The sequence below is a fragment of the Stenella coeruleoalba genome (genome assembly GCF_951394435.1).
Source record: "Stenella coeruleoalba genome assembly, chromosome: 7".
In the NCBI taxonomy this organism is placed as follows: Eukaryota; Metazoa; Chordata; class Mammalia; order Artiodactyla; family Delphinidae; genus Stenella; species Stenella coeruleoalba.
The window spans coordinates 100,266,574-100,291,207 of record NC_137153.1 but is presented as its reverse complement, the minus strand read 5'-3'; the positions used below and the strand labels follow the sequence as shown (position 1 = coordinate 100,291,207).

Below are 24,634 nucleotides of genomic sequence, written 5' to 3'. Positions count from 1 at the left end.
AACTGGAAGTTTGTACCTTTTGACCACCTTGATCCAATTCCCTCTCCCCCACCCCGCCTCTGGTAAACACAAATCTGTTCTTCTTTTCTCTAAGTTTTTTTTGTTTGCTTGTTTGTTTTTGAAGAATAATTGACCTACAACACTACATTAGTTCCTGGTGCACAGCAAAGTGATTCGCTATTTCTATACATTGCAAGATGATCATGAAGCTAATTCTAGTTAGCATCTGTCATCGTACAAAGATATTACATTATTGTTGACTGTATTCCCCACACTGTACATTTCATACCCATGACTCATGTATTTTGTAACTGGAAGTTTGTACCTCTTAATCTCCCTCACCTATTTTTCTCATCCCCCCACTCCCCTCCCCTCTGGCAACCATCTGTTTGTTCTCTGTATCTATGACTCTGTTTCCGTTTTGTTATGTTTGTTCATTTGTTTTTTAGATTCCACATGTAAGTGAAATCATATAATCTTTGGCTTTCTGTCTGTGATAATTTGATGGGTAAAATAGGTATCTTGTGCTGTTTTATGTGTGAAATGTAACCTTTTGCAATATGTGTATTGGCTGTTAATACTTCTTCTATTGTAAATTATGTGAGCTTGTTCTTAGTCTGTTTTTCCTCTAAGATGTTTGTCTTTTTCTTGTTTAATTTATAAGATCTGTATATATTAAGAACCTAAAGTATTATATGCATTGTCGATCTATTCCTCATTTATTCAGTGTGCCTTTTATGACTGAAAAAAATGCTTTTAATTTTTATAAAACTTAATCTATCAGACTTTTTCCTTGTGCCCGCTACCCAGGCCCTGCTTTTATGTTCATAAAATCTCTCTGGATTCCAAGAAAAGATAATAACAACGTACATTCTTTTCTAGACCAACTAAGAGTTTATTATCTTTATATTAAATTTTTCAGTCAATCCAGAATTTTCCTTAGCATCATGGAAAGTAGAAATATGACATTTTTTAAAGTATCAATTATTAAATAATCTCTTTATTAACTAATCTCCATTTATTAAATTAAATTTAATGATTGATTAAATAATAATCTCCATTTATTAAAAAGTAATCTCTTATTTATCCCATTTACCTGAGATCTCATCTTTTTAGTGTATTAAATTCTTGAGGACAATAAGATGGTAAGGAAGGGAAAGGCAAAAAGGAATTACCTTGAAGGGTGACGAAGATGATTGCACAGAGCACTATGTTAAACATATTCTGGAACAATTTTAGGATCAGGATGGAGTGCCGTGATTGATTACTAAGGACTCCCATGAGCACACATGTGAGAGGGTAACAGGAAAGATGCTTTATATTTGTACATTGTGTTTCATTGATGTCTATCTGTTCTTCACCCACTATCATATATGTAGCTTCATGTACCTAATATATATATATAAAGAATATATATAGCAAAAAATTATAGAATTATAATTTATATAAAATTATAGAAATATAATTATAATTTATAATAAAAATTATAGAATTACTATGAGAAATTGGCAAATCCACAGCTATTATAGAACCATTTCAACCACTGTGGAAGATTTTAACACACCTCTGTGTAATTGATAATTCAAGTGGAAAAATTGTAGGTTTTTTCCAGTTTTATTGAGATATAATTGACATTGTCATATATTTAAAGTGTATAATGCGATGATTTGATATGTGTATACATTGTGAAATGATTTCCACTACCAAGGTAATTAACGTATCCATCACTTCTCATAGTTACCTTTTTTTTTTTCCGATGAGAAAGCATAAGACTTACTCTGTTAGTACATTTCAAGTATGCAGTACAGCATTGTTAACTATGGTCATCATGCTGTACATTAGATCCTCAGAACTTACTCATCTTATAACTAAAAGTTTGTACTGTTTTACCAACCTCTCCCCATTTTTTCCACCCCCACAAATACAGTGTTTGTCTTTCTCTGTCTCACTTACTTTGCTTACCGGGATGTCCTCCAGGTTCATCCAGGTTGTCAAAAATGGCTGTATTTCCTTCTTTTTTTTTTTTTTTAATTGACAAGCTGGAATTTATTAAAATTAAAGCCTGCTCTGCAAAAGACAATGTTTTTTAGGGCAGTGAAAGTATTATGTATTATAATGATGGATACATGTCATTATACATTTGTCCAATTCCTTGGTCCACAGCACCAAGAGTGAACCCTAAGGTAAACTGCGGACTTTGGGTGATCGTGATTCATCAATATCGATTCATCCTTGTTAAAGAATGTATCATTCTGGTGAGTCATGTTGATAATGGGGGAAGTTATGCACATGTAGGGACAGAAGGTATTTGGAAAATCTCTTTACCTTCTTCTCAATTTTGATGTAAACCACAAACTGCTCTAAAAAATAGTCTTAAAAAAAAGATGGTAATAAAACTTTCTCATGGAGTGATGAAGTTAAAAGGGGATGATGTATTTTGTGAACAAGGGCAATATCTAGCTCATAATAAACTAGCATTCATAATTGTTAATTCCTTTCCCCAGCTTTATTCTCCAAATAGGATGAACAAGCATTGTACCAGTTCTCTTTTCTAGTTTACTAATTCTATATTCCAGGTATAATGAAATGTATAAATGATGAACATTAATGTTCACATATTTCAAAAAGTGAGTGCAAATTATTTTACAATTAGCATGGTATAAAATAGATTAATGGAAGAATACTATAAATAATAAAGCTTCCTCTAATTTCACTACCTAAAAAAAAAAAAGACAATGTCAAGATAATGAGAGGACAAGCCACAAAGTGTTAGAAAATATTTGCGAAGGACATATCTGACGAAGGACTGCTACCCAAAATACACAAAGAGCTCCTAAAACTCAATGACAAGAAAACAAACAACCCAATCCAAAAGTGGGCCAAAGACCCTAACAGACACCTCAGCAAAGAGGATACACAGATGGCAAATTAAGCATATGAAAAATCTGTTTTACGTAATATGTTTTCGGAGAAATGCAACTTAAAACAACAGTGAGATGCCACTACACACCTATTAAAATGTCCAAAGTCCTGAACATTGACAGCACCAAATGCTGGCAAGGATTCCTTCTTCTTTTAAGGCTGAATAATGTTCCATTGTATGTGTATACCACATTTTCTTTATCGATTCACCCGTTGATGGATATTTAAATTGTTTCCATATGTTGACTATTTTGAATAATGCTGTGATGAACATGGGAGTACAGATATCTCTCTGAGATTATGATTTCATTTCTTTTGGATAAATACCAGAGGTGGAACTGCTGGATCATAAGGTAGTTCTATTTTGCATTTTTTGAGGAACCTCCACAGTGGCTGCACCAATTTATATTCTTACCAACGGTGAAAAATGGTTCTGTTTTCTCCACATCCTTGTCAGAACTTGCTATTGCTTGGTTTTGGCTGATAGCCATTTTAACAGGTGTGAGGTGGCATCTCATTGTGGTTTTGATTTGCATTTCCCAGATGACTGGTGATGTTGAGCACATTTTTATGTACCTGTTAGCCATTTGTATGTCTTCTTTGGAAAAGTGTCTACTCAGTTCCTCCTCCAAGTTTTCAATTTGTTGTTGTTGTTTTTTTAATTTATTTTATTTATCTTTGGCTGCGTTGGGTCTTTGTTGCCGCGCACGGGCTTTCTCTAGTTGCGGTGAGCGGGGGCTACTCTTTGTTGGGGTGCATGGGCTTCTCATTGAGGTGGCTTCTCTTGTTGCAGAGCATGGGCTCTAGGCGCATGGGCTTCAGTCGTTGTGGCATGCGGCCTCAGTAGTTGTGGCGCGTGAGCTCTAGAGCGCAGGCTCAGTAGTTGTGGCGCATGGGCTTAGTTGCTCTGCGGCATGTGGGATCTTCCCAGACCAGGGCTCGAACCCATGTCCCCTACGTTGGCAGGCAGATTCTTAACCACTGCGCTACCAGGGAAGCCCCATTTGTTTGTTTTTACTGAGTTGTATGAGTTCTTGATATATTTTGGATATTAACCCCTTATCAGATATATGATTTGCAAATATTTTCTCCCATTCAGTAGGTTGCCTTCTCATTTTGTTATTGGTTTCCTTTGCCGTGCAGAAGCTTTTTAGTTTGATGTAGTCCCACTTATTTATTTTTGCTTTTATTGCCTTTACTTTTGGTGTCAAACCTAAAAAATCATTGTCAAGATGGATGTCAAGGAGATTTCCCCCCATGTTTTCCTCAGAGTTTTACCGTTTCAGGTCATTCATTTAAGTCTTACTCTACTTTGGGTTGATTTTTGTGTGTTTTGTAAGACAGATGTCTAATTTCATTCTTTTGCATGGGAATATCCAGTTTTCCCAACACCATTTATTGAAGAAACTATCCTTCCCTCATTGTGTTTTCATGTCTCCTTTCTCAAAAATTATAGTTGACTATATGTATATGGACTTATTTCTTATCTGTCACCAGTGGATCGGCCATTTCCTCAGTTCTTGCACTCTTGAGGGAAAGAATTCAGTTGAGAGGCATAGAGCATTTTTTAAGCAGCCAGAGTTTTATTAAGCAGAGCAAAAGTACAGTCCCGAGAAAGCATGAGAGCGGGCTGTTTGGAAACCAGAAGCAGCCCTGCAGTGGGGTAGGGTTGGGGTTTTTTTTTTTTTTAGAGTGGTGGCCCCTCCCTGTGTCCTGTGTCATTTGACTGACAAGTTGATTGACAGCTTGAGGTTATGTAACTTTTCTCCTCGTGTCCAGGCGCTTACCCATAAGCACCCATGTGAAACCCACAGGGGGTGGCAGGGGGGCAAAAACTGCAATGCTAATTTATTACAAATATGGTGCATGCCCCATAGTGTTTGTCAGTAAAGCGTTTAAAACAAATGGATACTGAGCTTCCCTGGTGGCGCAGTGGTTGAGAGTCTGCCTGCCGATGCAGGGAACACGGGTTCGTGCCCCGGTCCGGGAAGATCCCACATGCCGCAGAGCGGCTGGGACCGTGAGCCATGGCCGCTGAGCCTGCGCGTCCGGAGCCTGTGCTCCGCAACAGGAGAGGCCACAGCAGTGAGAGGCCCGCGTACCGCAAAAAAAACAAAAACAAACACAGAAAAACAAATGAATACAATAGTGATTACCTCCGTTCTTACAGAATTTTGTGTATTTATTATGTTCTTCTTCTTTCCTTACTAAATTTTATAAAATATCCGCCTTGAGTATTGTCCGTAACTCATTGTTACAAAACTCAGAAGTGAGGATGATACAGCTGCCATTAGAGTTAAGCTCTGTCGCCCATGCACAGTGGATCAGTACATAGACACAAAACATCATAAGATAAAGTGAATTCCAGGCTGGAAGGGCTTGAGGATGACTTGTTTCAATATATCCACATATTTAATAATAAAGGATTTTTTAATCAAAAAGATGGTCTGCTAAACCATGGGAACATAAATATCTTCAGAGATTAGTATCGATGGTACTCATCCTAATAATTCCCAGGGAAATTGAGTTTTAGCAATCAGGCTTTCAATTTTTCTTAGAATTATGCTTTGAAAGAAACTATTAAGAGCTAACTCTGCTTGAGTGCTTACTGTGCTAGTCAGTGTTTCAAGTATTTTACATCTATTATCTTATTTTTTTATTTTTTGTGGTACGCGGGCCTCTCACCGCTGCGGCCTGTCCCGTTGTGGACAACAGGCTCCGAACATGCAGGCTCAGCGGCCATGGCTCACGGGCCCAGCTGCTCCGCGGCATGCGGGATCCTCCTGGACCGGGGCACGAACCCGCGTCCCCTGCATCGGCAGGTGGACTCCCAACCACTGCGCCACCCGGGAAGCCCTATTATCTTATTTAATCCTCATTAGAATGCTATGAGGCAGGCACTCTCAGTGTCCTCCCTTATCGTAAGATAAGGGATCTTATTCTGTAATTTGCTCAGGCTCCCATAGTTATTAAGAGGCAGAGCCAGAATTTCAGTCTGGGGAGCCTGAATCCAGCACCTGTGCTCTTAGCCACTCATCCAGGCAGCTTCTGGATGAACATTCATTTAACAAATATCTGCTGAATGCTTGCAGAGGTGCCAGGCACTGTGGTTGGTACTGAAAACCTGGTGGGACTCAAAACAAACATGATGCCCGCTCTCCTGGAACTTACAGTCTGCAGGTAGACAGGACTTGGAGCAACAAGTAAGTATATAAGTACAAATCGAGGCAAGTGCTCTAAAGAAAAATTACAGGGTGCTCTGGAGTGTGCAGTGGGAACCCTTTCATAGATAAGAAGACCAGAAAAGGTCTCTCTAAGAAAGTGATAATTAAGCTAAGATTAGATGGATTAGTAAAAGTTAGTGAAGAAGGGGGGAAGAATGTACCAGGCTTTGGGAAGAGCGTGGCAAAGTGTTTCTAATCCCCTTAACAAGACCTCACAGGGATATGGACACATCAGGCTCTCAGTGCCATTAAAAATCAACTTCTCCCTGTCCCTTTGTTCTGACTTTATGTTCACTAAACAATCTTGTTATAATTTTGCTTCACGTAGAGTTTAATGATAAGAGAGTGCACTGATAGGCAGACTTATAGTATTTTGGTTATTATGAGAGTCCTTTCTCCTTGTAAATTAATAAATTCACATTTATATCAGTCTTCAGTACATTCTCCTCTTGTTGCCTAATTTGTCAGCCCCAGACCCTGAGCCTTCACAGCAAAAGCCCAAAACCTCAAATGGAATGATCTAGAGTCCACGTTGAGTTCCTGCCCAGCTTCCTGCCTCTCCTTTGACAATTCAAATGTATACATCTTGTCTCTCTCATTGTGAAGTTTTATTAACATTCAATGTTTGGTAAAGTAAAAGAAAGATGAATGCTTTTAAGAAAAAAACAGACGAAAGTGGGTCCATGATCCATGATTATCCTGATTAGTTTTACTGAAAAGAAAATCCATCTGGGAAATGGTCTGAATGAAATCATGTTTTGAATATTTAGGGAATAAAACAAACACCATCTTGTCTTAGCAGTCATGTGCTGAGTGAGTAATGCTGGTATTCTTTTACGAGATTGTTTGCGTATAAAGCTGCTAGTAAGTGTTTCTCCACTATAAGCCTGGAAACGAGACTTACTCATAATATTTATTTCTTCTCCAGAGTGCTTTTACAGACCTGAAACATCTGAACTAACAAAAGGCCTCCAACTTATAATATAACACAGCTGCTCTGAGGATTGCGTGCGCGCATATGTGTGTGCACGATGTATTTATTCATTTATGTGCCCTCTGGAGCAAGGGCAAGTTCAGCCCAACTGGAATTCGAAGTGTCTTTTACTGGGCATTTGTTAGACGTCAAAAGTTGGCTCACGTCTAAAGCATCCTCCAGGCAGCGTGCAGCTGAGAGCCATAAACGACGAGATTGTATATTGTTTAGGAGCTTTGAGGCTGCTGGGTAGCTCTTCCACAGTGGACAATTCGTTTTTCTAATAATAAATGCAGAATAGGGCATTTATTGTAAAGAAGTGGGAATTGTGTAGAAACTATTATCCAAAGCTTTGTTTATATACTTTATTTGCTGTTAGTAATTATTTACAACGTTAGCCTCTAACACAAGCACTATGCTTTTAGCAGAATAAACAGAAATGGTTATCAGCCCCATAATCTAGCTCTTTCTTCACATTTGTCCTCCCAAATTGGTTGAATAAAGTGTGAGAGATCTTAGATGCTACCAATTTAGGAACAATCTAGAAAAGACAAGACAATCGTCTTGTCTTTTCTATCTCTTTCCCAAACCTGTTCATTCATTTCACAAACTCCACTTGACCTTGGGGATCCAGTGACAGTTAACTCTATCTGGGAGTTCACAGTCTGGCTAGGGAGATGCTGTGAGTGCATGGACAATGCTGGGAGAGTACAATAGGTGTGAGAGAGGCATGTTTAGAGCCCTGTGGTGGGGGGTGGGCACTCTGGGTGCTGATGTGGGTCCCGCAATGGTGAGGCTGGTCTGAGATGACTGCCAGAGAGGAGAGCATTTGAACTGAGCAGTTGTTAACTAGGTAAAATGTGAGAGCAGGGAGAGGAGTAGAGCTCATGGGAAACCACCTGTCCACGATGTGTGGGGTATGAGAGAAATGTGCTACTTCTTTTCTCGCCTAATTCATCTTTGCCTCGTACCTTTTTATGAATGCCAAGAGAAAGCAATGAGACAGGAACTCAAAGGAAGAGGTGAAATAAAATATAAAAAGAACAAACACAGATCTCTTTGCCATCTGTGGGAAGGTAGCTACTTGACAACAGGTGTTTAATATTTCTCTTCCCAGTGGCTAGTGAAATCAGCCAAGAAATGGAGAAACAGCTCCATTCATATAGGAAACCAGGGAAGGGTACCATCCAAATGCTAGAATTTCTTTTAGTTACAGGGCACATGGGATCTGCTTAAAGAAGCTTAATCAGGATTGACTTGCAAACTCTTGCCTTAGAAATTAGAGGCTTTCAAAAATTAAGAAGAAATTCTGAATGCCGTAAATATACATTAGTTTATATGGTCTAGGGCTTGAGTTGGAAATGAACCATCAGATCATAAGAAAACCCTCCTCCTCGAGGGTCTTGGGCAGCAGCTCGTCCCCAGATTCACTGGTGTAAGTGCCTTGGGGGAATCCAGCCAGATTTGAGAGTAGTTAACCTGAGAGGTCTGAGCCCTGGATGGCTTTGTCAAGCCACCGGCTGCTGGCAAAAGTGATATTGGAAAACTTTTGCCTAAGCCCAGGCCGCCAGCTGTTCAGAGTGCTAAAATGAGGGCAGGTGGAGGTGGGGAACAGTCCTCTGTAGGTGGCACAGTTACATCAGGTTTCCATAGCTTATGCTGCGCCAGGAAAGATGTATCTGGCATGTAAGTTTTGAGAGAGAGAGATGAGATTTACTTCAGAAATGAGACTTACCTGCCAAGGCTGCCCAGTGCCCTAGGTCCCTCTGTTTGGGCTACTGGATCAAGGAGCTGGAGACCAGCCTTCCTTATGAAGACCCAAGTGATGTTTAGGGAAATCCAGGGGGCGCTGTAAGCACCCTATTACTGGGGAGATATACCAGGACCCTATCAAAAGAAAGAATAAAGAAAAAATATTCCTGTCACAAAAAGTGGGAGAAAAACTTTTTTTTTTTTTTTTTTTTGCGGTACCGGATGCACAGGCTCAGCGGCCATGGCTCACGGGCCCAGCTGCTCGGCGGCATGTGGGATCTTCCCAGACCGGGGCACGAACCCGTGTCCCCTGCATCGGCAGGCGGACTCTCAACCACTGCGCCACCAGGGAAGCCCAAGCATTAGACTTTTAAAAACAAATTATTGCAGAAAACAGAAACAGATTTTTGTAAGTAACAAATATTCAAAATGTTGAAATTTCAGGTATAGAAATCCATTGCTGATATATTTGTGTTTGTGGGGTTTTTTTTGTTTTGTTTTGTTTCACTACCCAACACCCAGACTCCCTCCCCTCCCACTCTCAACAGTCTTGCTAAGGAGTCAAGGCCCAGCCTTACATAAAGAAGCCCAAGTTTCCAGATCCTCCCCCGCTTGCCTCCAGACCTGGGTGGGCACGTGACCAGGACCAGCCAATCAGATGTTCCTGACCACAACTTCCAGTCTTGAGTCAGCAAAAGCCAAAGTCACGTGAGAATTCGTTCACTGACATGGCGCAGGGCAGCCACGGTAGAGGGTAGAGGTGCTGGTGCCAAGACGTCACCAGAGCCCAACTGCTCCTGGGGCATGGCCTTAACGTAGTGCCTCCTGCCTAACTGTCCTTGGTTTTTACCCATTTCTCAAGTTCGATTCACTAGCCTTTCCGTTGATTCTGTGAGCTTCACAATATTCTTCCAGTAATTTCTTTTCTGCCTAAATTAGGCTGAGCTGGTGTTAACTGATGGCATCTAATACAACAGGAAATTTTTTTTTTTTTAAAAAAAGCTTTGCCTGAAGAAGAGGTCCATTTGCACCCTCACCTGGCCTTTAGGGTTTTCACAAATATAAAAATGTGAAAACTTTCTCTTTTTTATTGAAGTATAGTTGATTTACGATGTTGTGTTAGTTTCTGGTGTACAGTGAGGTGATTCAGTTATATATTTATATTCTTTTTCATATTCTTTTGTATTATGTTTTATTACAGCATACTGAATATAATTCCTTGTGCTCTACAGTAGGACCTTGTTGTTTATCCATTCTGTATATAATATTTTGCATCTGCTAGTCCCAAACTCCCAATCCATCCCTCCCCTCCCTGCCCCCGCCTTGGCAACTGCAAGTCTGTTCTTTACATCTGTGATTCTGTTTGTTTCGTAGATAAGTTCATTTGTGTCATATTTTAGATTCCACATATAAGTGATATCACATGGTATTTGTCTTTCTGACTTACTTTACTTAATATGATAATCTCTAGGTCCAACCATGTAACTGCAAATGGCATTATGTCAGTTCTTTTTTGTGGCTGAGTAGAATTCCTTTGTAGTATTCCATTGTATGCTATGGCTGCGTAGTGTTCCATAGTATTCCATCTTCTTTATCCATTCATCTGTTGCTGGGCATCCAGGTTGTTTCCACGTCTCAACTATTGTAAGTAGTGCTGCTATGAACATAGGGGTGCATGTATCTTTTCGAATTATAGTTTTGTCTGGATATTTGCCCAGGAGTAGGATTGCTGGATCATATGGCAACTCTATTTTTAGTTTTTTGAGGGACCACCTTACTGTTTTCCATAGTGGCTACGCCAGTTTATATTCCGGACAACAGTGTAGGAGGGTTCCCTTGAAAACTTCTTGTTATAACCCACAGAGTTCAGTACTGGGATCTCCCCCAAGGTGATGTCCTACTGGTTTTTTGCTCAGCTACCCTGTATTGTTCATGCCCATCCTGATCGATGTCTCACTACCCACAAACACATCTCCTGGATCATAGCTGCTCTCCCAACGTATTCTTTGGTATCAACCACCTTCTGCATTCTTAGTAGGTGCTATATTCCTCTTATCTGGCTGAAATCCTAGTTCCAGTAGTTTTCCTCACCATGACTTAAATGCTAGGCCCTGTGCTACACCCCACAGCTCAATCAGGTTAAAAATGTGACCTAATTAATTGTGTAGAACAAGCAGATCTAAATTCTGTCTTTGAATGCAAGCCAGTCTCTCACAAATGGGTGTCATAAAAGCTTTAGCAAGATCTTCTCATGGCTCAAAGGGAGACATGCCTGATTTATGATTTCTTGATAGCACTTAACATTTTATTTGGATTTAGAGATAACTCTAGACACATCAGTCAAGCAAGCTGTTTTCAAATCTTTCCTCTCAGCTGTTCCTGGTGCCAGATTGTCTAACAAATAGAGGCACAAACAGATGTAATTTGTGACTGGTGGAGACCATTCTCGGTCGTGCAGCAGGCCAGCTGGGAGCCCAAGCCACAGTCCAGTCCGTGCCTGACTCAGAGGCATGAGCAATGTGTAGAGATCACACTTACAAAATAATAAAAGTTTATTGCAGAAAATTAATTAATGTTTGCTTGCAAAACTTGATAGCTAAAAATGGTATTTTATTATAACATGTATTCATACGATGGACTGTGCAAGATAGAACCTCCCTTACCTGATTAAAAAAAAAAGAAGCTATCGTAATTGAAAAATAGAACTTTGGCAAAAGAATCAGTGGTATAGAATTGACAGTCCAGAGACATGATTGTGTGTATATGTAATATGTATGTAAACACACAGATACATGTATATATGCATATATATGTAATATCTCTATGTGGTGTGGGGGGGTTATTGTTTCCCTCAGTTGCTTCACTGCATGTGGCAAAGATCACCGGTCCAGTCTTGTAATGCCAAAGAAACTCAGCATCCCCACACCACACATCACCACTACCACCTGCCCCCCATCCCTGGGGGAAAAAAAAGACCAAAGAAAAGGACCCGGAGTCGGGACAACAGGGGCAAGCCCCTCAGTACGTGATCTGGAGCAGCCCCTGGACCCCAGTAACCATCAGGCAGCTGTGGGGGACACATCCCAGCACACAATGGAGGAGGTCTCGGGTGCCTGTGACACCTTGGTCACCATGGGCATGCAGTAGATGCTAACGAGGTGGTCCATCCCAACACTCACCCACCCCGGCAGAGGGAAGAGAAGTTGAGCCAGAGGATGGTGCTATCCTTACACCCCACCGGGTACTTCGGGCTCCCACAGATGTGCTGCAGCTACTGCTGGCTATTGGCTGTGCCCACCAGTACTCGGTCCTCTTGGAGGCGGGGGTACAGGCTCATTATCTGAGACATGAATTGGTATTCCTGGGGCTCCCCGGCTGTCCCTGGGTCTCAGCACCACTGGCAGGAGTCCAGACTGTCAGGTCTGGATGTTCTGGTCTTTGGCAATGATGGTCTTGGTTCCGTTAGGGTGACCCGGCAGGGCCCTGAGCACGCCCTGGTCCTGCAGGTCCCAGATCCTGACGGTGCTGTTGGTGAAGCCACGTGTACATATTTGGTAGTAAATGAGAAGGTTATTACAATTTTGTGCATAATAAGGATTATTCAAAAAAGGTGTGCCAAGGTGTTTTCTTAATTATTTGGAAAAGAAATCTTCTCTTTACATCATGTTCATAAGCTAATTTCAAATAGATTTAAATAACAAAAAGCCAAAGTACATAAGAGCTGGATGAAAATATAGATAAATCTGAATGATCTTATTAGCATGGGGATAGATTTTCTAAGAATAAAAGCAATGTAAGGAATAAAGGAAAGCAGCAATAAATTTGACTTTACAAAAATTAGTTTGTATTATTTAAAAAAACACATCATTAAGAAACAAATTACTGGAATTCAAAGATTCAGTGAATAGTATCTGTCTCCCCCATCCAACTTCTGAACCAATTGAAATATAAAAGAGATAAGTCAATAGACAGAGGCCAAAATATCACCTTTATTATTATCAAGCTCATGTTGGAGAATGTTGCCGAACAGTGACAAACGGGTGAGTTTGCTACCATAGAGCCCCTGAGTTAGGCTTATGTACCCGTCAACTCACAGGCAGCCTTGGAGCAACCCAAGCGTTCACATTAGGGGTCTGCGCCTGTTGAACTTACGACATGAGAAAACAGAATAGAACTTGTCCCTTTTGTCTCACTAGGGGGAAGTTTGCTCTCAAATTAGAAAACACTTGAAAAGGGTACTGAGCTGTGTATGCACAGATTTTGCTCCCAAACTCATCAATTGGGTCATGATGCTGCTTCTCCCTCGAAAAGAAGTGATAACAAGGTCAGAATATGTCCAGGAATCTCATGCACATAGAATTCAAACATAGACATCAGGAAAGAGGTAGGACCATTCTCTACGTAAGACAAATTAAGGGTAAATATTTGTTACAGGAATTGCATTGATTACTAACTATAGTGGGCAAAGAGCTCATATAAACTAATAAGAAAAAAATTCCAACCTAAAATTCAACAAAGGACAAGTCAGAGGATTACAAAAACCTAACAGCATAAAAATTCTCAAACTAATCAGTATTCAACGAAATAACAAATAGTAAACGTTAATGTGTAAGTGAGATTTCTTAGAGTTGTCATTCCACCTTGGAGAGAAAAGCAGGGTCCATTAGCTTCTGTGCAACTGGTATCGTGATAATGAAGTACAAGCAACGGCCTTGTACCAATCAGCCACTGGTGACTGCAAGAATGATTTAATTCCTGATGTTATTAAGGTCTATCTTATCAAAGAGTTAAATCAAATGCACCAGTAAGAATTGGTTCCCCATTTCTAAATAGCAAGTTGTAGGAGAATGTTGGTCAATGGGCAGCATGTAATACACCGTGCTCCTACCTCCAGCCCTAACTTGCTTTGCTTCCATCTGTAGGATGGATGGTGCAATGATAGGACATTAGCTCAGGGCTAGAAGGACAGACAGTGTAGTGGGAGAGGAGTGGATGGGATGGTAGTAAGTGGGGCTGGTGTGGCTGAGGGGTGTGTGCAGTCAGGATATAGACACAGTTTGTTAAGATAACGTATCAGACAGAACATGATTCCTTGACGCCTTGGCCAGTCGCATTTACCCAGGGAAAATACCCCGATTTGAATTTCTGCGAAAAACATTAGGACCTAAATAGAATAAAATACGTCATTGCTTGCCTTTCAAATTGGGAAGTTATACTTTCTAAGGATGATCGTTGCTATTGATGACATAGACCAATATTCTCCTACACAGATGGTGGTTGTATAAATTAATGGGAAGTTTTTATTAAGAGCTTTATAAAGATAATACATTTTGACTCAGTAATTTCATGTTCAGGACTCTATCCAATGCAGAGATTAAAAGACATTTACATCTATGTTATACACAATAGCCCCCAAAAGTAGAAATGATCTAATGGCCCCCAAAAGGAAATCTTTTGAAATTATAGGATTTTTGTAGAATATAATATTATGCAAAAATATTAAAAATCATGTTTTCAGAAATTCAGGCTATTAGATTTTGTCCGTTATTAAGTTTTAAAATGTAAGAATAAAACTTGCCATTTATAGTTGGCTTGCAACATGCATATATGTAGCAGGAGGAAATACACTGAAATGCTAAGATTTTCTTTTTTATAGGCAGAATTACAAATGATTATTTCTCCATACTTTTTTGACTCCTTAAATTACCCACCATAATTTTGTATTACCTTTTTTTAAAATTTATTTTATTGAAGTATAGTTTATTTACAATGCTGTATTACTTTTAAATATACATATGTATGACAAATTCATAAATAAATACAATTTTCATATTTGTACCCATTTTTGTAGCTATACTTACAACACTCTTTAGATAATTCTATATATTATTCATGAGCTTATCAGTTCTATGTGTCTCAGAATCATCTTGTGAATTTTGATTCATTTTTCGATTGAGTAAAATATTTTTCTTCTTTTCGAGAAGGGTGCATAGGAGGTGTGTTTGCTGAGGCCTTGTATAATCAAAGAATATCTACTGAAGGCTCTCCTGGTAAAAGGCAATGGATTTCACTGTAGACTTTTCTTCAGTGTTGTCTGACATCCAATATCACATAGAAGTTTGAGGTAAATCTAATTTTTATGTCATTAAAAGTTACCTGTTTTGTTTTATTTTGTTTTTGCCTAGTTAGTCTAACAGAATTTCATTTAAGTATCATCAAAATTCAAAAGCCTTTGGGTCCGTTGGTCACTAATTTTACCCCTAAGAGAGAGGCTTGTTTTAATTTGAGGGTCAGTGTCACTTGGAATATGGGAAGTTTGGTACATCCTTGGTGGATGTACCAAGGCTCTCAGAGGTATGCTTTCCCTAAGATCACACAAATCTCAGGGCAGTTGACAGAACTAGGGCTTCAACTCTGCAGCTGAAATGGTAGATGTTCACTCTGACTTGTTTAATAATCATTCATAAAAAACTACCATGTGTAAACCATGGGTGCTTCTTTTTAAATCCTATGTTAGCTGCTCTTAATCATACGCAGATGCTTTAGTGAAAAGACTTCTAGACTCAGGATCAGGATAATAGGATCTAAGGCATCACAAAGCATTGTGGCCAGGTGTGAACCATGGCTGTGCAAACCAATCTTTTGATTTTGCAAATATAATTCCTGCCAAGTGGGTTACACTGCCTTTGCTCTGTCAATATTGCTGCCCCTCCCACCCCCAGCCCATAGAAGGATCCTGTATTTCCTAGGCCGTACTAGCAGACAGGTAGAAGTACGGCAATTTGTCAAGAAATAAGCAAAATTTTCTGCTTTTAACTTCGTCCCCTCCTGTAGAATCAGGTCTTTTCTGGACTCTGTCATATTCATTGCAAGTCCCCAGGGGGTGGGGGGGGTGCACTTGAATTCACAACTGAGTCTTGACCTGCGCCATCTCTGCTTCGGTCTTGCTCTTTTGCGCCAGCCCCTTCCATTGGCATCTTGTCAAGCCTGTTGTAAGTGCGCTTCATCACTGTCTTTCTATTGCTCACCATAATACTGTCGCCAGGCCTGCCAAAGGGACTGTCTTCTAATACTCCTTAAGCTGTCGAAACAACCTCCACTGTGGTTGCCGAGGTGCTGCCACCAGGCACCAGCAGTATTGGGCCGTACACCCTCATCCTACAAAGTCGTAAATAAAATCATCACTTTCAGGTTTTGCTTGCAGGCCTCTCTCTCTCTGGCTTGGTTGTGGAAATAAAACCACAAACTCAGATGTTTTTGTTGTGTGGGTTTGGATCCTGGTTATCTTACCTTGGGCAAATAACAATCTCTCTGTTCCTCATTTCTAAAAAGTTACAGTAATAATACAATAATGATAATAATAATATCTACTTCATGTAGATGTTTTTATTTATTTATTTATTTATGTCTGTGTTGGGTTTCGTTTCTGTGCGAGGGCTTTCTCTAGTTGTGGCAAGTGGGGGCCACTCTTCATCACGGTGCGCGGGCCTCTCACTATCGTGGCCTGTCTTGTTGCGGAGCACAAGCTCCAGACGCGCAGGCTCAGTAGTTGTGGCTTACGGGCCCAGTTGCTCCGCGGCATGTGGGATCTTCCCAGACCAGGGCTCGAACCCGTGTTGCCTGCATTAGCAGGCAGATTCTCAACCACTGCACCACCAGGGAAGCCCACCATGTAGATGTTTTGTTGAGTAAATACACCTATCCTGAAAACCCTGTCAGAGTGAATGCCATTATTTTAAAAAATCCATTGATTTACATGAGAAATACTCTATTCCAGTTAGGCAGCTCCCTAAACATTAAGTGCATAAGAGACAGTCACATCCTCTTTTATAGCATTTATATTATGGAATTCAAATTCTATTAATTTATAATATGGAATGACATAGACCTGTGGGACAGTTTGAAGGAAGCCATTGAAAAAACAGGAAACATTATGAGTAAAATGTTTAAAGCTACTGAAAAGATCAAACTTTTCAACCACTTTAGAAGCATCTCTTAACTGATATACAATTGATATATTAATTAGGGAGTATACCAAGTATAATTTGATTTTTTTTAAAGAGACAACTGAAATAGGGTAGAGGGCTTTCTTTAAGCTAAAATGCAAAATCCACACTAAAAATATGAGTTATAAGCTTTAATGCATCAAATAATACAATGATAAAACATAAGAAGAAAAAACAAATGTGAGTAAAGAGAAACATAATTGTTGAAAATTTTAGCATCTCTTCTCCATGAGAAATCAAGTGGTCAAAGATAAATAACATAGAGAATTAGAGAAATATAACAGGATTGTAAAATTTGAATTCTAGAGCATACAGATATAGACTAACCCTTTCATAACCCCTGGGGACATTTATTAAAATTAATTATAAAATAATACTCAAAAAAGTTAATAAACTTTACAAAGAAGAAATATTCTTTCTAAAATAAAATAATACTCTCTTAAATAACTCTTGGCTTAATGGTATTGGGCTATTTAGTGGCAATGATAACCTTAATGTATACAGAGTGCTTACAGAATAAGCAGAGAAATTATGACTTGCTCTATTTTTAAAAAGGGGTAAAAGACCTGAATACGAATTTCATAAAAATCAAGTAGATCATAAACCTATTAAAAGTTAAAAATATTTAATAAAAGACAACATTTGCTTTAAAGTTAACTTTTGTTCCTATTTTGAAGCAAATGCTTTTTAATATAATATTCAGTGTATGTAAATCAAAGCAAAAAGGAGTGTGTAAATTAGTATAGCCTTTCTTGTGACCAATTTGAAAACAGTACTTTGAAAATATAGATATATTTTGAAACAGAAGTTGTACTTCTAAAAATTTATCCTGTTGGGAGACAATTAAGTATGTGATGCTTATAATTAAGGAATGAGGCACAAGGATGTTCACGACAGTGTTATTTATGAGAATAAGAAATTGGAAATAGCCTAGATTTCAGACAACATGTTATTAGTTAACCAAATTATGATATAGTTTTATAGGCATAAAAAACCATGGTGCTGAGAAAGATGACATAGCGATTTGTTTATAATACATTATTCATTTAAAAAACCTAGTCACTAAGCTCTTGTGGGATATATTCCATTTTTGTTTCCATGTGACCATAAAAACTGGTGATGCATTAAAATATTCATAGTGAATTTACCTGTTATTTATCTGATTTTAAAATTTCTTCCATCTGCTTAACTTTATTTTCTCATTATTCTTCAATACACTTGTGTAATGAAAAAATAGTGACTGTTAATAGTTTTAAAAAGTCACATCTCCAAATTTTAGTTCATCTGGAATTGGTTCCTCAAGTTAGCAGTGCCATCTGCTGATCGTCTTGGGAGTGTTTCTTCAGAACAACACCACCAGCAAAATGTTTAGAACTTAGGGAAGGCGGTAGTTATCAAAATTAAACATTATAAAATTTTAAGAAAAAGAGGGATATATAAGGAAAAATCTTGTGGAATTTCCTTAGTGTGGTATATATATGGTACCGTTAAGACAGTTTTCAGAATCTGAATTATGAACTTTCTCATTCTTTTATCCCTTCATTTTATTTATAGTTTTATCATCTTTAATTTATAGTCATCCCTTTTCATAGAAGTAATCAAAGAGAGAATATGAATTCCAGCCAAGCGTAACTGCTAGCCAGCAACTTGTAATGAGCAATAGTTCCAAGGCTCAAGTTAAAGTCGTAAATGGGAAAATGAATCAGGTCAGAAGTTGGGGTAAAATAAACATGAAACAAGCAAGGGAAAATTGTTTACAATATGGTAGTAAAACGAATGTGTTCTTGGACCTCTTTTATATGGTGGAGTGAGCACCTGACACAAAGATAGGTCTAATAGCTTAGAGGAAGCAAGAAAAAGATGATATTATAATATAGCTTATATTTTCCATTTTGCCCAAAAGGATATAATAAAAGATTTGTCAAATGTCTTCTTAATTCCAGATACATTATATTCACATAATTCCCAAATCTACCCATACTTTCAAAAAAAAAAGAGTCTAGCTAACCTGATAGTACTTCTTCACAAGGAACCCATGTTCAACCTGAGCTTCATCTGAGTAACCCCAAATGACCTCTTAAATAACCATCCTAGAACACTATTTGGGCTCAAAGTCAAAATTGCTATAGTTATCTTACATAATTCATCGTTCACATTGTGAAAATTTCAACAGGATTCACCCATTTGCAATATCCTCGCAACTGTTCTATGTCTCTTTGGTATCTCAAAGATCATTAGTGGTGATTCCAGCATCTCAATAGCAATTCTTTTTGGAGCACAGGCTTGAAGAGTTAGATGTGTCTTTCCTGTGAAGCGACTCATGCAACTTTGTAGGATTTTTTTTTTTTTGCTTTAAAAAAATACTCATTTTCGAAGTTACTTTTAATTGACAATAATATATTAAAATCTACCACTTAAAATAAAATTGGGGGAACTTAGGGAAGCTAAAGCAATGGCAGGGAAGCTAAAGCAAAGGAAGCTATCACACAGTGTTCCAAACTGAATTAAGTATTCTCAAACAAGCATTTGGGAATTTTGTTTTTAAGATTTATTTATTTATTTTTGTCTGCGTCAGGTCTTAGTTGCGGCACGCGGGATTTTCGTTGAGGCATTCAGTAAATTCAAATCTCCCAACATATCCTCTTAAAAAAAGTCAGAACAACAAGAACAAATAAAAGTATGCAAAATTCTAGTAGTAGAGAACATCCAGACTTCCAATTACTTGTAAAACTGGAAAAATAAAAACAAAATACCAGTGAACTACTCACATTCCTGACAGAAGTGTCCATGGAGAGCAAAAGCAGTCTATTAAAAGCTGTATGAAAGAAGAGGGAAACTGGCAGTGGGCCTAAGGTTAATCTAGAAATTACTTCCAGAGAAAGAAAACCAAACATAAGTATAAAAATATTGGAAAAGAGTACTGATCTCATGGAAGGGACTGAGAAATGTACAGCAGATGCAAGGAGGCAATTAGAAAAGAGTAAGTTTGCGGGGATGTAGGGGTTAAACAGATGGGAGAGACACAACTTGGAAAATTCAGAGTGAATGAGAAAAAGAAGCAAACACAACTTGGAAAATTCAGAGTGAATGAGAAAAAGAAGCAAGAGAGGGAAATTTGAGATCCTAGAAAACAAAAGGAAATTAAAATATCAAAGAGCACATAATCATTCTCCTTATCCCCTACAGAAAAATGAAAGCCGTCTAGAGAGAAGTTATATTTTGCTATACAGACTGAAGAAGATACTTTTGAACTAAGAATCTGGTAATCTACCCCAAGCAGGGTACAGTCTTTGTCTGTATAGATTACTATTAAAATAAAACAAATGAAAATCAAAACAGTTTTCTAATGAACTTTCCCTTAAACAGAAGAACAGCAAAGGAAAAGGAAACTAGCACACAACGTTCCAAACTGAATTAAGTATTGTCAAACAAGTATTTGGGATTATTTTTTTTTAAGATTTACTTACTATTTATTTATTTATTTTTGGCTGCGTCAGGTCTTAGTTGCAGCACGTGGGATCTTCGTTGAGGCATGCAGGATCTTCATTGTGGTGCCCAGGCTTCTCTCTGGTGTGGCATGAAGGCTCCAGGGTGCATGAGCTCTGTAGTTTGCAGCACGCAGGCTCTCTAGTTGAGGCATGCAAGCTCAGAAGTTATGGCACGTGGGCTTAGTTGCCCCGCAGCATGTGGGATCCTAGTTCCCCAACCAGGGACCGAACCCACATCCCCTGCATTGTAAGGCAGATTCTTTACCACTGGACCACCAGGGAAGTCCCTTGGGAATTTTTAAAACAGCACTTTGCATCAAAAATTCAAAAATTGGGGCTTCCCTGGTGGTGCAGTGGTTGAGAGTCCGCCTGCCGATGCAGGAGACATGTGTTTGTGCCCTGGTCCGGGAAGATCCCACATGCCGCGGAGCAGCTGGGTCCGTAGGCCGCTGAGCCTGCGCGTCCGGAGCCTGTGCTCCGCAATGGGAGAGGCCACAGCAGTGAGAGGCCCGCGTACCGAAAAAAAAACAATTCAAAAGTCAAGAATAATAAGAAATGAAATAGGAGTTGATTGAATTCAGTGGGGGAGGAGGGAATCATGGAAGAAAAGATACGAGTGGAAAATTAATAAAGTGCAATGAATAAAAAAGTAAGACAACAACCATGGGAATGAAAAAATAGTTTTTAAATAGTTTTTTCTTTAATCACCAAAGAAAAGTGATTTAGATGGTATTCAAGCAAAAAAGAACTAATTTATGTATTATTGGAGTTTCAGAAGGAGAAAAATTAAACAGAACTAATACTAAAATGTATAATCTAAGTAAAGTTTCTAGAAATAAACAAAACCCATATTTACATATTGAAATGATCTACCAGGTACCAGGGAAAATTGACCTACAATGATCAATGCTGTGACATATTCTAGTAAAACTATTAGACTTTAAAGATGAAGAAAAAAATTCTCAGGGCCATCAGGTTAAAAAAAAAAAAGTTACAAGGACAAAATTAGACTAGCATCAAATTTCTTAGAAAAACATACATAAAGCAAGGCATCAATGAAGCAGAATTTTCAAATCCTTTCAGGAAAGGATGTGCAAACCAAGAATTTTATAAAGCCAAGTTGTCTTTGATAGCAATGCTTTAAATATGCAAGAGATCAGGACATTCTGTACTCAGTAGGTAGCCTTTCTTGAGGAATTCACTAGAGAATGAGCATCTTCTAACCAAGATCTGACTGCTGAAACCAAAAAAAAAGACTATTGGTATACATTTCATACATTCAGTTGTATATAGATCTAAGTAAGACTATATAGTACTATAAAAATGAGGACAATGGTGGTAAAATAATGTTATACACAATGTCAGTTATGTGTTGTATCTTTTACAAGTATAAATAACACAACCAACATATCAGAGGAGAATGGAGAACAAAAGAGGAAAGTAGAATAATTTTACTAATTTTTTTATACATATAGTGAACAGGTGAGAATTAGTGATACCAGAATAAAACAACAGAGTATTGAGTAGAAGTTTAAATAAGGAAACGGGACTAAGGGCGTTAAAATATACATAAGGATAAAGTTAATCACTTTGTAAATAGCAAAGTTTAAAAGGTAGAAGAGTAAAACATATCTATAGTGTGTAGAAAAAACTCAGCAAATATAACAATAATAATTATAAAATAAAATAATATGATAGACTTGAGACCACAAATATCAGACTTATAGTAAGACAGATCTTAAGGATATATAAAGCTTCAGACTCTGATAATAGAGTGTACCTACTTAAGGGCACATGGAAGTCATGAGACTTGATCATATATAATGTCACAAAGAAAAGATCAATAAGTACCATGAATAAGAAATATTATACATTTATCACAAGGCCAGAAAATGAAAAATTATTAACAATAAATAAATGTATGTCCAACTGGCAATTTAAAAGCCTTCCATTAAACAATTTCTGCTTCATGGGTGAAAGGGGAAATACAAATTACAGAATTATTGAAAACCAGTGACAAAACACTATATTTCAGAATCTTTTGAAGATATTTAAAGTACTGGTGAGAGGAAAACTCAAAGCCTTAAACACTTTCATGAATAAAAATGAAAGAATGAAGATAAATGAATTAAATGCCCAGCTCAAAAATGCAAAAACAAACCAAAAATAAAAACAAAGAAAAAAATAAAGGTAAACAACAAAATAAACCAAAGAAATAAATAATCAAAGATATCGTAAGGGTAAAAGCAGGAATTGTTGAGGTTCAGAATAGAAAACAATAAATCTAATTCACAAATAAAGTGCTTATTTTGAGGTGAAATAAAACAATAGACAAAGTACCCCTAACTTAAGAGAGAAAGTAAAAAATGAAGAACTGAGTGAAAACGAAATGAAGCAGAAGCAATTACAAATCCTAAGAGACTGCTTTATAGACTTCTATACAAATAAAAATTTAAAACCTTGATAAAATGGATAATTTCCTAAGGAAATTGTATTAGTTTCCTAGGACTGCCATAACAAAGTACCACAAACCTGTCTTGAAACAATTTCTCACTATGTTCTTTATAATTTATTTAATTTTTGGCTGCGTTGGGTCTTCGTTTCTGTGTGAGGGCTTTCTCTAGTTGCGGCCAGCGGGGGCCACTCTTCATCGCGGTGCGCGGGCCTCTCACTGTCGCGGCCTCTCTTGTTGCGGAGCACGGGCTCCAGACGCGCAGGCTCAGTAGCTGTGGCTCACGGGCTTAGTTGCTCCGCGGCATGTGGGATCTTCCCAGACCAGGGCTCGAACCCGTGTGCCCTGCATTAGCAGGCAGACTCTCAACCACTGGGCCACCAGGGAAGCCCCTCTCGCTATGTTCTTGGTTTGCTTTTCTTGGAACGAGAATGGAAAGCATCCCAGTTTGGCTGTTTTCTTTTGTTTTTGTGCCTGTATCTCCATAAAATTTTTGGAAGTGTTTAGAAAATTATATTAAAGGATATGTTGAAGTTTAAGGCACATTAGGTTAAAGGCCTCATGAAGAATAATGAGAGTTGGGACATTTTTGGTTATAGATTCTTATGATAACAACCACACCACAGATAAAATCACTGTTAGTAGCTTAGAGTATATTCTTTCAGACATGTGTGCGTATAACACATACACACACACACACACACACACACTACATCCATGCACATCCATTTCTAAAAATGGAAAAAAATACTTTTTTATATTTTAACTCACAAAATGTCCTGTAATTTTAACTTGCTATTTTATGGACTTGTAACAAATAAATATTTAAAGAAAACATAATTTTAATTAGTGAATATTATTGCATTTTATGATGTCACTGAATTTATATAACACATCTCCTCTTAATGGACATTTATTTCAGTTTACTTATTCTTTTTAAACGCTTCACTGTTATAAAAATGCTTTGGTGAGAAAATATTCTTAGGATTAGTTCTAAAAATAATTTTTCTTTTATAATATTCCCAGTATATTAACTGAAAACAAACTGCAAAAGTACAGTGAAGTAAAAAGTAGAAAAATTACACAATTGTTAAATAAACCCGAGCTTATGAAAACATCAATAAAATACACAAAATTCTAATCTAATTGATAATAAGAAAAACACAAGTAGTATTATGACAGATAAATGGGACATACATATTACAGAAAAGGAAAAAATAACGTTTAAGTAAGAGACATAAAGTAAGAGACTTATGATTCAAGACGATAGATCGTAGGTGAGCAAAATGGAATGGATCGTAGGTGAGCAAGGTGGAATGGAAACAATCACACCACCTAGAGGTATGGTGGCAGACTAGGAAGGAATTTAGAGACTTCCTTGGCTACGACTGAAAGGAAATTCCAGAAGAACTATAATAACAAGGGAAGGTAAACATTTAGAGAAGTCATCTAGGAGATAAATCAGTTGGAGATCATTATCTAAAGCCCCAGGACGAGGCCTGAAGCACAGGAGATCTGGCAGTTAGCTCCTAGCCAATGTCAAAAACGCCATATTTTTGGAAACAAAAGTTTTCTCCTGCATCTACTCTAGTAACCGGTTGAATTCAGCATATCACTCTCACAGACCAGGGCGATACAAAAATACAGTTCTGTAGTTCACCCGATGGCAGAACTGATATTTGTAATGGTATTTGCTGCAAAGTTAACATTTTTCTATCGTACTACTTTTAGAGTACATGTAAATTTAGAGTCCCAGGCTGCTCACAGGGTATGTCATTTATGTGAACCCTCATGCCTAATAGCACACGGCAAGACTG

At 38.1% G+C, this 24,634-nt stretch overlaps 1 protein-coding gene across 4 annotated transcripts in view; it reads left to right on the top strand.

The window, feature by feature from the left end:
• The first annotated feature begins 2,196 nt into the window (after positions 1 to 2,196).
• Positions 2,197 to 24,634, top strand: part of SVEP1 (sushi, von Willebrand factor type A, EGF and pentraxin domain containing 1) — a 254,513-nt gene continuing 232,075 nt past the window's right edge. For 3 of the 4 annotated variants that reach the window (XR_013829121.1, XM_079927084.1, XM_079927087.1), the window contains exons 1-3: positions 2,197 to 2,255; positions 13,068 to 13,255; positions 14,856 to 14,995. The gene's annotated coding sequence lies outside the window, so the exon portion shown is untranslated. Of the gene's footprint in view, positions 2,256 to 12,570; positions 13,256 to 14,855; positions 14,996 to 24,634 lie in introns of those variants that run through there. The other variant, XM_079927085.1, reaches the window with a different exon arrangement.